Here is a 13,288-nt window from a genome sequence, read left to right as displayed (position 1 = left end):
TCTGCAGGCTTGACGGCCGACACAACATTAATGCGGTAGTCAGGGCAGTCATTGTACCCTAAGTACTTAGGGTGTCTTCTACACAGATACCGAGGCACAGGCTGGCCATGTCTTGGACGCAATGGAACCCTGCCTAACGGAGAAGAGGTGAGCTATGGTGCAGCCAGCGACAACATGGCAGTCCTTTAAGGCCCCACAAAAAGACCTCATATTTGAGGCCAAAAACAACAGACTCAGGGAGTGAGATGTGTCATTAGCTGACTCCCTACGGGCTGACGATCAGAGGCCCCGTGCGGACAGGTGGAGCAGCTGAGTGTGATGCAGAGGCTGGAGTGGCGGCCTCAGAGACCCGAGCATGGCACCAAGGGCAGGCCGGACGACAAGGAGGCCTGCTGCCCTGCGAGTGGAGGGGGAGAGCAGCATGCCCTTCTTTAAATTGGGCCGTGTGCACCTGGGTCTCTGAATCCCCCCTGTGCGTGGCCCTCAACTGCACCCCGGTGCCTAGGAACAGGCGCCTGAAGGAAGGGGCTGAGAAACCAGGATCAGCAGGACTTGGGCCGCTGCAGTGCAGAGTAGGAGGGCATTTTCGCAGTCTCCGGCAGAATCACTTTGGAGGCGGCCCAGCAGGAAAAACAATGGGCCAGAGGGGTAGTACCATCATGGTCCACACACAGAATCCCCAGGTGAGGAGCGCAATAGAGGAGGGACCCGGCGGGGGACAGTGCTCGCCCCACCTCCCGAGCACATCAGTGGGCATCTGTGGTATCAGACCCCAGGAGGACATTGTGGCCGATCTCTGTGTGTGAGCATAGCGACAGAAACAGAGTCGGTCACATTGGAGCACTACAGGGGCGGCAAACACATTGCCCCTAATGGGATCAATTTGAAGGAGGCTTGGCCGGAGCTCTGACGGGCCCTGAGAGAGGCCAGGCGTAGCAGGGCCCAGGCCGCAGTGGTGCGTATGAGGAGGGTGGACTCGCTGCCCTTGGCGGTATCAACTTGTAGGCAGCCCAACCTGGGCTCTATAGGACCCTGGGAGAAAACATAACTGTGGTGCGCACACAGCTACCTCTAGGCGTGGAGCACGGCAGGGTAACAACCCCGGCAAGGGGACTGTGCTTGGCGCCATGTCCCGAGATGACCAATGGGCGGCCTGGTGGGGAGATGTGCAGCTGAGTGAACCCAGTCATTGGCAGCTGGACCAGTGAATCCAGAAGAGCACCACATAGCATGCACAGGTGCGGGCAGCGTTAAATAGGGCAGGGGTGTCCCAAAACAACTGAGTATTCAATTAAATACTGCCTCAGTGCCAGACCAGGTAGTGAAAGGCTCCTGACCGAGGGTGCCCGGTGTAAGGAGCAGGCCGCGCCCCCCGTTAAGGGGGCCATCAGGTCCGGTCATGTCCCCCTCCTTGACAGGTATCATTGCACACGAGTGAGGACCGTAGGTGGCGGCACAGGGACCCGGAAGAGCTGCCTCTGAAGATACTGGCACTTACTGTGGGAACGTGGACAATGATAATAACTGCTGGACCAGGACAGAGAGCCCCTGAGACATTTGGAAGAGATGGGCGGTCATTGGGAAGATGGATATGCAGCAATCAAAGGTGTCCTTTGAGCAGTGCATGCCTCCCCGGAGCGGCAACCCCTCGGAGGAAGAAAAGATGGAGGCAAATTTGGACGCAACGCCCACACAAGAGCCGAGCATCTGGGAAATGTTCAAAGACCTCAAGCAATCATTAACGGCCATTGACCATAAAACGTACTCTATGTCTGACAGATCGGACAGGCTAAAGGATAAGGTATCCAGCCATGATGAACGCATTTGACAGATCGAACAACGCACGTCAGCGGTTAAGGATGAGTATGCAGTAACATGGAAAAAATGTTCAGTATGGAAAAGGTCCTGGAGGTGATCAGAAACAAGAATGAGGACTTAGAAGCTAGATCTAGATGTAACAACGTACACATTGTGGAAATCCCGGAGTCCACCGCCATTAACCGCGTTGAAGATTATGTGGAGGACATGTTGCGCTCCCTGTATGGTGACTCCCTGTCAGTAGTTTGCATTGTGGAGCGGGCCCAAAGAGCACTTGGCCCAAGACCTTCCCCCGGGAGCCCTGACGAGGCCGATACTAGCCCGTTTATTAAACTACGGGGACTGAGACACTGTGCTGCACAAGGCTAGAGATCAGCAAGAAACAATACACCCGGGAAACACTGTCTTTTTCTATCTGGATTTCACCCTGGCTGTACAGGCTGCCAGAACGGAGTTTGTACCAGTGAAAAGGATGCTCCCGAAACAGGACATTATATACTCTTTGCTCTACCCTGCGAAACTTCATATTTCACCGACCGCAAGTTAGCTGCATAATTTCCCCGGGATCTTCGACCTGTCAAGCCGCATTTGCAATCGGAGTGGAACACAGAAGAGGGAGATCCTCTCATTGACAACGACAGAATGCCAGTCCTTTTCTGGCCTAATGACCAATAATCTGTGGGTTAGCATGGCTGTGACTCCTCTCTCACCTTATCTTCATGTCAAACTTACCCTTTAAAGATTCGTATTGTCTGCCTTGTTGACAGTGGGGACTCCCCTGCTGAGCTAACCTCGTCCAGCCCCCAGATGACACCAGCTGGGCTACTCTGGGCAGCCTGTGCAGGTAAAAGCAGTAAGGCCAGGTGAGGGGGAATTTCGAGGGACGATGAAGAGCGAAGATTATTTATTTATTTTATTTTCCCTCATCCTCCGTCGACATACCCACTCACCCGGCCCCACCGCGCTACCGCTCCTACCTGCACGGGCCACGGCTGACTCTGGGCCCCTAGTGGCTCCCCCTCAGTGATGAATCCTACTCTGGTTTTGCTGGTTGGCCAGCGTAATGGGGGTGGGGAATTGCTTTGGGGAATTGCTTTTCAGCCAAGTTGGGTGGCTGTAGTGGGAGGTGGGTGGTGTTATTAGGGATTAGGTTGTTTACCATTTTACTCGTGTTGTTTCCTCCCCTCACTTTCCCAGTCCCCTCTCTGGCCTCCTTCTGTCACACATTAATTGCCGTTAAGCTGGTAAGCATGCTGGAGAGACGGCAGCGGGGTGCATGGGCCTAACGACTGAAAATGTGACAACACTGAAAGCAATAACATGGAATGTCCATTGCCTGAATGATAGCAGGAAAGTGTGGCTGGATGATGCATATTTAGCCATTATGAGGTGGATATATGTTTTGTGCAAGAATTGGATCTGACGGGGCTTACTGCGTGCGCCTGCTGGTGGGAGGGATGGAGGAGAAATCAGTTACTCCAATTACGCAAAAGGAAATATGATTACCATTACAAAGGGACTTTCCTGGTGCACGCGCACTGCGATATGTGACCCACAAGGAAGATATGTACTATTAGTGGGTGTGCTGGGGGACACACCCATTTGGGTTGATATCGGTATACTGGCCCAACGTTGATGATCCAGACTTTTTTTGGGGAGGTGTGGCGACTGGTAGAGATTCTGGATCCGGGAGCGGGGGGGGGGACTTTAATGTATTATTGGACCCGGACAGAGGCTGGTCAGAAGACTCCAGACGCCCCCATGACAGGCAGCGCCTCAGCTGCAGACTATCATGACCGATTACAACCTGGCAGGCATTGGGCGCCACCACAACATGCACAAAGAGGAAGGAATGTGCGTGTGTCCGGCTGGCCCTACCTTTCTGGCTGACCTCGAAGGACATAGTGACATGGGCCTCCAAGGTTTCCCATCTAGCTTACACTCCATTTGATCATTCTCTGGTGCTGCTTGAGCTCCCCCTACTGGGTGCTCCCAGTAGAGCATTTAGCTGGAGACTCCCACCGGGGGTTCTGCGTGACCAAGTTTTTTCAACCCTACCCGATCAGCAATTGTAGAGTACTTTGTACTGAATGAGGGCCCCTCCACATTGTGGGAGGCATTTAAGTCTGTGATTCCAAACATAATCTGAAGTTTATACTAATTTCAGTCTTGTCAACAGTTTTTTTACTAGACACAAAAGGTACCAGGCTGTTCCTATTCCAAGTGGGAGTTTGGTGTTGGTGACACCCGTGTGTAGTGATAGAACAACAGTTTTTTACTGTAATGATTTTAAGTAATTGTACAGGTAATAAATAAATACAAATAAAAGTCTGTGATTAGAGGTGAATGTATTGTTTGACAGACCGGTGTACTCCACTCGCTAAGTGAGGGAAAAATCTGGGAACTCGACAATTAATATTTCAACATCACTAAGATGGAGATTCTTGGGGACACCAGAAGTAAAATTGATAAGTTTGAGGAGGCAGCTCTAAAGAAGACACTCTACCTAGGGAAAGAGGCACGTGTGAGATGGTATGCTGAGGGGGATCGCGTGGCAAAACACTAGCCGGACTCCTTAAAAACCCTGGACCAATGGCTATATTAGTGAGCTATGTACAACAGCGAATGAGAGGGTGTCAGCCCGGAGGCCATCCAGGCAGAAATGCTGTTCTTCTACTCATCACTCTATGCTTAGTGGCAATCCGACAGCCCACCTGGCCTGCCTGCCTCTTTTGATTCCATCCAGCTGCTCTGGCTAGGGGACGGCTACCGTAAATATCTGGAAGAGCCTTTTTCAGAGGACGTGGTGATTGAAGTGATTTGTGGTTTTGCCGAGATATAAGGCTCCGGGTTTGGACGGCCTGATGGCCACTTTTTACAAAGAATTTGCCTTCATGCTGGTGCCACACCTCATCAATATGTATGAGGAATCACTGGAGCGAGGAACGCTTCCTCCATCCCTGCGGGAGGCATTCATCATGATGATTCCTAAACCCGATAAGGATGTACTGTTGTAAACAAAATTCTCGCCTAATTGATGTAGTGAAACTACTACCACTGCTGCCCATTGAGCTGCGCCCCGACCAGTGTGGCTTTGTCCCCGATAGGGGTACATCCCACAACATTCGCACCTTTTTCATGACTGCAAGAAATAGACCCCTCTCTCCCGGCATCTGCGATATTCCTGGACGCCAACAAGGCTTTTGATACTTTGGAATGGCCATACCTTTTTGCACTTCTATCCCGCCTGGGCATGAGCCCAACATTTCTAACATTGATTGCCCTGCCATACACCTCACCGATGGTGAGGCTCCAGATTAATGGGATAATTTCCCCTCCCTTCTCGGTGGCTCACGGCACGAGACTGGGAAGCCCATTGTTTCCCCTTCTCTTTGCCGTGGCCATTGTGCCTCTGGTGGAGCAATTCAGACAGCACCATGCTCACCGAGGACTGGCATTTATCCCTAGAGTGGTCCTGGTTTTGCGGTATGCAGATGATGTGACTCTATATGTCAAGTGACCTGCCAAGAATCTAGACCTCCTGATCAGGGAAATTATAAGATTTAGATGTCTATCCAGTATCACTAATAATCAAGGCAATCTTTTTATCCTGCTCACAATGGTCACCAAATGTGTCCGGCCGGAATACTCACTTAGCTGGGCGGAGACCCCAGTGAAATACCTGGGAATCTGGCTCAGCCGTAACATTGAGGAGCTCTAGCAATACCACTGCGGAAGACTCATGGAATGGTTTGAAAGTTGTTTGGGCCAAATATAGCAAATATGGTTGTGCTTCCTAAGTTCCTCTATGTATTTGTTAAACTCCCACTACCTTTTACCACACACTTTAGATGCTTGAATCTGATCACTCTTGCTTGGGCTGACAAGCAACCCAGGGTCTCCTAGGAGACCCTGACATTGCCTTTTGAACAGGGAGGTCTAGGGGCCCCAGACAGGGAACAATTGTATGCAAGCCCAGTTTGGGTTTTATTGGCTCTATCCGATTCAATTTATGGCGCAATCAATCAATCAATGTCTTGTAAAGCGCACTACTTACCCGTGAGGGTCTCAAGGCGCTGGGGGTGGGGGGGGTGCTGCTACTGCTCGAAGAGCCAGGTCTTGAGGAGTCTTCTGAAGGTCAGCAGGTTTTGGGTCTGCTGTAGGTGGGTGGGGAGGGTATTCCAGGTATTGGCGGCGAGGTGGGAGAAGGATCTGCTGCCGACGGTCATTCTTTGGATGCGAGGGACTGCGGCGAGGGTGAGGCCGGTTGAGGTATGCTGGTCCGGTGTTGTGGAGTGCTTTGTGTGCGTGGGTGAGGAGTTTGAAGGTTATCCTCTTGTTGATGGGGAGGCAGGGCAGGTCTCTCAGGTGGGGTGTGATGTGGCTGCAGCGCGGGATGTCGAGGATCAGGTGTGCAGAGGCATTCTGGATGCATTGCAGCCGTCTCAGGAGTTTGGTCGAAGTTCCTGCATAGAGGGCGTTTCCGTAGTCCAACCTGCTGCTGACGAGGGCCTGGGTGACCATCCTTCTCGTTTCGGTGGGGATCCACTTGTAGATCCTGTGGAGCATGCGGAGGGTATTGAAGCAGGAGGAGGAGACGGCGTTGACCTGCTTAGTCATGGAGAGGGTGGAGTCGAGGATGACCCCTAGGTTGCGTGCATGGTCGGTGGGTGTTGGAGCTGTTCCAAGTGTGGTCGGCCACCAGGAGTCGTCCCAGGCCGAAGGGGTGGATCCGAGGAGGAGGATCTCCGTCTTGTCCGAGTTCAGCGTCAGTCTGCTGTTCCTCATCCATTCGGTGAGGGCCTTCATTCCTTCATGGAGGTTTGTTTTGGTGGTGTGAGGTTCTTGGGTGAAGGAGAGGATCAGCTGAGTGTTGAAGCACGACCACACTGCTCCGATGCTGTTACACATGGTACTCTACAAACCGCAGACTAAACCGCGCTCAACTGTAAACACAGTTGGATGCTTGGTCTGGGCATGGCGATAGCTGAGTCGCAGGGCACAGATAGAGATGCTGTTTGCCCCCCTGTGCCATTGATGAGGCACCCTGTGTTGTTATTCTCGGAATACATGGGTGTATGCCAGAGACTAAGGAAGCTACATCTACACACTATGGGAGATGCGTTCACAGAAGGGGAATTTATATCGCCTGCTTGATCACTTTGCTTCATTCCTGATAGCGCCCCCAATGTTTCAGGTCATGGAAGACTTTCAAGGTAATCCGTCACCATGTACATTAATTACCAGGCTTTATACAGGCATGCAGTGCACGGCGCTTATCAGCGTGCTCCTGACACGACGGGGGTGGGAACAAATATTGAGATCTCCTATAGAGGAGGATAAATGGGTATACTGCTGTGCGCAGACTAGGGCATTGTCCTCCAATTAGAGGTTGAGGCTGATCCACTTTAAGGGGCCCATTATGATGGTGAGAGGACAAAGTCCGCCCGCCACCGTACCGGTAAACGGAACCGACCGCCAGAGGTGCGGCGGTTCTGCCGTGCCCATTAGGATGTGACCGCCACCCTGGCATTCGCATCCCGCATATTTAACATTGTGGTGGGAGGTGTTGTAAGCAGCACCCGCCACAATGCTAAAAATGCATGTTGTGCATTGGCATGCACAACCTGACAGGCACTGCCACCTTGTGAATGCCAATATACCATGGGTAACCCCAAGTGCAGCCCCCCACCCCTCCACCCCTCCACCCCCCAGGGGCCCACAACGTGCCCCCAAAGTAAACTCTGCATGCCTTTCCATGGCGGAGAGGCATTCCACCGCACACATCATAATATGGATTATGGATGGCGGTGCCTGCAAGGCACAAAAACTTAATCAGAGGGTCCTAGGGAATATCTATTTTTAAAGAGCAGGTAGTGTTCTTTTCCCATTCTACAACCGAAAAAACACAATGAACCTACCGGTCTGGAAACCATAAGACATAGATTAACAGAGAAACTAGAATCAAAAAGAAGAGAGAGCATTCATTAAGTAGAAAAGAATCCCATCAGTCCACATAAGTGGCGACACTTCATCATCTGGGATTTGTGATTGGTTGCACCATTTGTGCAGCCAGCAAGAAATGATATCAAAACTATGCTTGCTTTGTACCCCAGTGATCGATACAGCCACTAGCCAGTTTTGATCAGTGGTGCTGAAGGTTCGCAGTGCAATAACGTGAAAAAAATATAGTGCAAATGTTAAAATTGGCTACTAGGATATTGCGGAAACTTTAATAAACACTATCCTAGCGTCAAATCTAAAAACAGAGCGCTGGCTGACAGTTTGAAAAAATAACTGTCATATGCGGTGAAATGGCAGGTCTGCATGTTTCAGCCACATGGATTACTTCTATCCAGGCTTTCGTCAGGACCAGTACAACAACTCAACTGTTCTGCAATAATGTGAAATATAGTCCTTAACAACTTAAATGGTTGGTGCAATACAGCCTACCATATCCTGTGACTCCCATGAAGTTAGCGAATAACACAGGAACCTTGGATTCATTCCTACAAAACAATATATAATAGTAAATTATAAAAATCTTCTCTGACCTAGAACATCCAGAAACACTGTTGCTCAATATCTGTTAGTAAGAAAATGGCCTTATTGTCTAATTCACAACTCATTTGTAGCAATGTAAGTCATCAACACAAAATTTGTGTACTCACCCAGCTTTATGTGGGAGTACTCCTCACCTCTCTGACCTAGGCATTCTAGTTTCTCTGTTAATCTATGTCTTATGGTTTCCAGACCGGTAGGTTCATTGTGTTTTTCCGGAGCCTGCAAGGCACCTCCACCTTATTATGGACCTTTTCCACCTGGCAGGCAATCGTGACCATTTATCCCCCACCATGCTAATGTGGCGGGGGTAAATGGCCGTCCAGCGGGGAGTTTTGGCGGGCGGATCGCCACCGCCGGTCGGGCGGTGGTGATCCGCCCACCATGATAATAGGCCCCTAAGTTCCTACATAGATTATACAGAACCCAGGATGGCTGCACAGAGCAGGATTGAGTGAGGATGCATGTTGTGCCGGGCCCAGGATGCAACATTCTTGCATCTGGCTTGGTCCTGTCCTGAAATCACACGGTACTGTGGAAATATATTTGATGCACTGGAGGTAATGCTGGAGTGCAAGATTGAGTGCTCTCCCCTGACAGCACTGCTAGGATACATGCATGCAGTGTCAGCGACAGTCAGGAAATTAGCTGCTGTGCGTCTCTTGATGGCCAAGCTGCGCATTGCAACGTGTTGAGGCTGCTACAGAAGCCTGGGGCCGTTGATTGGCTCAAGGACGCAGTGTTCTGCCATAGCCAATTGTCTGAACACTGGGAGCTGATGCATACACAGGCTCGCCCAAGGGATATTTGGGGCCATGTCAACTTAAGGGGGCGATGTAATGTGGATAAGAACTGTTTGCGCTCAGGCGGTGCATGAACAGATAGCCTATTAACACATCTTTTAAGGAGGCCAGAGTTCTTCCCCCTGCCCCCTTGTTTTGCTCCCTCTACCCTCCCCGTACCCCTTTCTCTTTCTTCCTCTGTTCTGCTCCCCTGGGTTCGAGGTGGGGACCACAACCGTAAATTGGAAATGGGACACTAGTGCTGATCTCGTAAATGAAAGATTGGAAGCCGTATCATTGATCACGGAAAAACTTTAGCCGATACTATGTACTGAAATAACTGTCCCAATGTAAGTGCATTTGTATATGTTGTGCTGTAATATTGTAAAAAGAAATAAGAAAAATGAAATTAAAAAAAGTTGTCTTATAGAGACAGAAAATAAATCCTCAGAGCAACCCTTCTGCCATTATCCAAAATGGTGGCTCTATAATGATTTGTTTTAGCCATCCTATTGGCAATTTATTTTAATATTGGTTTTGTTTCAGGTCTTCCGTTGATTAAAACTCATAAACATGAGTGAAGCAGGTAGTGGCAGAGGATCTTTACCTCCTGACAGAGTGCTGCTGACTCCAAAATCTGAGGACTCCTTCAGCAAATAAAAATGTGTCATATGACAAACTAATCTGAAAGAAAAGCTAACATCAACTGTGGCTGAACAGAAGAGAGTTGAGATGCTGCAGAAATGCAGTCAGGCGAAGTTCATAAAAGATTGAAACTGTTGGATGAAGAGAATCAAATATTTTATCATTTTAACAAAAAGTGCTGTAAGTCATATACACTGAAAAAAAGCCTGGAAAAATGTATAAAAAATAGCAGAAAGTAGTGAATCGAAACAAGAATCTGAGACTTCTGAGAAAGCCAAGACAACAAACCCAATGCCCATCCACTTAGGAGATCGATGGCTAGCTCTCGTCCACCTTCAACAATTGATCAGAAAGTAAAGGATTTTCAATATGTTATCTGTGGTTTAGCCAGAACAAGGGACAAAGGGATTGATGCAGGAACAAAGTACAGTATATGTGAGTCTTAAAGGGCAAACATGTTTTTATCTGCACCTTGTTTCATCCAAGATGACGTATACAACCGAGTAGGTGCTTTAAACAGTGAAGTGAATGTATTTGCAGCAGATTTGTATGCCCACCCAAACTACATGTTTACATACATTAAAAAATATGAATGTACAATAAGATCTCAGCAGCAACATAACCACCAGCCTTCAGTTAAGTTTGCACTCTTTGAAAAATGCAAATTAAGTTTTAAAGCCACTCTTGCGTGCTGACTATTGGTTCATACTCAGTAAGATCAGAGAAATAATTGTGAACATTAATGAAACTGTATTGAAATTAAGATTTTTCTGGTGAGAATGTACAATTACAGAATTTGTTTTTGTCAGTTTAACAAAAAGAATGAGCCACTTATGGTGTGCTCAGCTGATTTAACTCCTGAAGTACTTGCTGCCAAAAATAGGATCACAAGATGCAGTACAATCAGCAGGAACCACTTTAAGAAACCTCCCGAGACATGTAGATTTTAAACTTAATGACACATTTTGAGAGGCCCCAGAGCACTGCAAATCATGGGAGTCAACAAGAATGCTTGATGTTGTCTTAACATTTTTTACATCAATGTTTAATATAAACAAAGCAAAACTGTTACAAAGTAAAGTTTTTGAGTTCGGAAAAGAAGCTGAGAACATTGATGATGGTTTTGAAGATATAAGAGAAGAAGCAGAATACAATTCTATGAACCGACAGGCTTATGCTGTGCACTGTCTTTTCCAAATCATGTTTTATGAGTGAAATCAAGACAAAAAAAAACTCCCCTACACATGATGACTGCTCACGCAATCTATGACAAGTGCAAAAGTAGAGAGCTAATCACTTAAATGAATAGGACTGGTGTATCAACAAGTTATAATGACATAGCTCACATGATACTGCCATCGTGCTTTTTCATGACTGTACCAATGAAGTAGCTGCTGGATAACAAGCTGTGTCAGCTGTAGGCATAAATAAACAAAGCTGCAAACTTATAACCCAACTGCCTTGCTAACATGTCAAGATCACTACAATCCATCAAAACACTTCCCAGTCTACAGAAAGTTTCAAAGTGGCTAAGGACATGGAATTTCTACCTGATGCTGTAGGCTGCTAAGCTGATTTAACTGAATTTATCATATCGCTTATTTGGGGCGGACTGAAATAAGAAGAAAAGCCAGTTCCTCCATGGGCTGGAATGAATTCATGGTCTGATCTCCAAGAATCCCGACCCACTGAAGAAGGTTGGGTTTTTATCAGTAATACCACCTCCAGTCATAAACTATGCAACAGTATACACAGCTCCCAATTCCAAGATGTGAATGCTCAGCTTGAAGACCAGCCTGTTCTGCCAATTTTCTGTGATTAAGGTGTTTCCCGTATTCTAGCTGACATTTTTATGAGCAATCCAGTAGAATTTGATGATCTTTATCCAATGATTGGCATTTTCCACATGATAAACGTTGCGTTGCAGTGTGCAGGAAGTTATCTCAGTGGATGTGGCATAGATGATGCACTTATTGAGGCTGAAATCTTTGGAAACAAAACTGTCTAGTCAGTATTGAGCAGACCTCATGATGTTCATTCATTACAAGGTATGTTCATCATATTTGAGGCTATAGAAACATTGCGTTGGAATGCTTTCTGTAAAAAGAATGACAAAACAGGTTTTGTATATCTTATCTCAGAAGTGAACAATGTGAACAATGTGAAATTCAATCAAAAGACATAATGCAAAGCCAGGCAATGTTCAATACACTCAGTTCAAAATCAAAAAGCACATTAGTATAGTTTGTCAAATAATGTGAAGAAAAATGGGAACTTTGCATCTACTGGGGACATGATTTACACATAATAGCTCTAGTGAAAAACTAGGTACATGCTTATCAGGAAGGTGATTAGGAGCTCCACGTGAAGACTGTGGGGTCACTGACTACTGTGTTTTGTGAAATTGATGGTATAAACATTCTGGGAGATGGGCCCTGGTATTTGGAAAGAGTGAAGAAGCTTGAGGTGGAAAAATCATATAGCCACGGAAAATTCAGCCAAAGACATTTTGTGGTGGAAGACAGAAAGGGAAGGTTCAATGCTGTGGCTCCATGAAACTGGAACAGACGATCTAGAAGTCACAGAATTTCTTGGTCTAACACGTAATAGTGAGTATGTTGCTCAATGGCAGCTAGTTTACCATGAAGTCCTTTCACAGAGATGACAAATTCAAAATAATGGACCATTGTAAAACTGTTCCTCAACAGCACTTGAGGGATAGAGAGAGAAACATTTTTATAAACATGTTGACAGCCTTTTTCATTTCATGCAGCAGAAAGGAAACCCCTTTGAAATGACTGAGCCTGTGCGAATACACAACTTTGTGACCAAACAATATGTGGGTAACGATATAAAGACATGTCTACTGGATGTCCTGGAAAATGGAGGAGTGAAACTATACCCAGAACTGAAGCAGGAGAGAAAAAGCTAAACTTTCACGCTTTAATTGCCATTGTAAGAGTTTCGTCAAACCAGCCACTACAAAACTGGTTCAGAAAATCAAGTTTTGCATGCACATAGAGAGATGGATGTAGCAAGAGGGGAATGTATGTTAGAAATTGGATTTTTGGCAGGCCAGGGCATGTGCCAAAGCCAGGCAGAAACCACCACTCAAGTCAGGATAAGGGAGTTACACTCCTAAAATAACCCCTGCTCACCCCCTTGGTAGCTTGGCACGAGCAGTCAGGCTTATCTTAGAGGCAGTGTGTAAAGCACTTGCACATAACCTACAGTAATACAGTGTACGCACTACAAAAGGACACCACATCAGTTTAGAAAAATATCCAATATTTTTATATACTTATGACCAAAAACGATAAAAATCCACAATACAGTGCTTAAAAATCCACAGTTATCAAAATACACTTTAAAAACAGTTCCTTGATGTCGATAGCTCCATCTGGGGCTATCAATGCGTTGTGAGCAAACAAATCCAAACAGTTCTGGCTGACCGCGGCGTCGCGGGCCAGATACGGTGTCGG

This window comes from Lissotriton helveticus, chromosome 5_1, assembly GCF_964261635.1.
Source record: "Lissotriton helveticus chromosome 5_1, aLisHel1.1, whole genome shotgun sequence".
Lineage (NCBI taxonomy): Eukaryota > Metazoa > Chordata > Amphibia > Caudata > Salamandridae > Lissotriton > Lissotriton helveticus.
Note: the sequence above shows the minus strand (reverse complement) of the source record.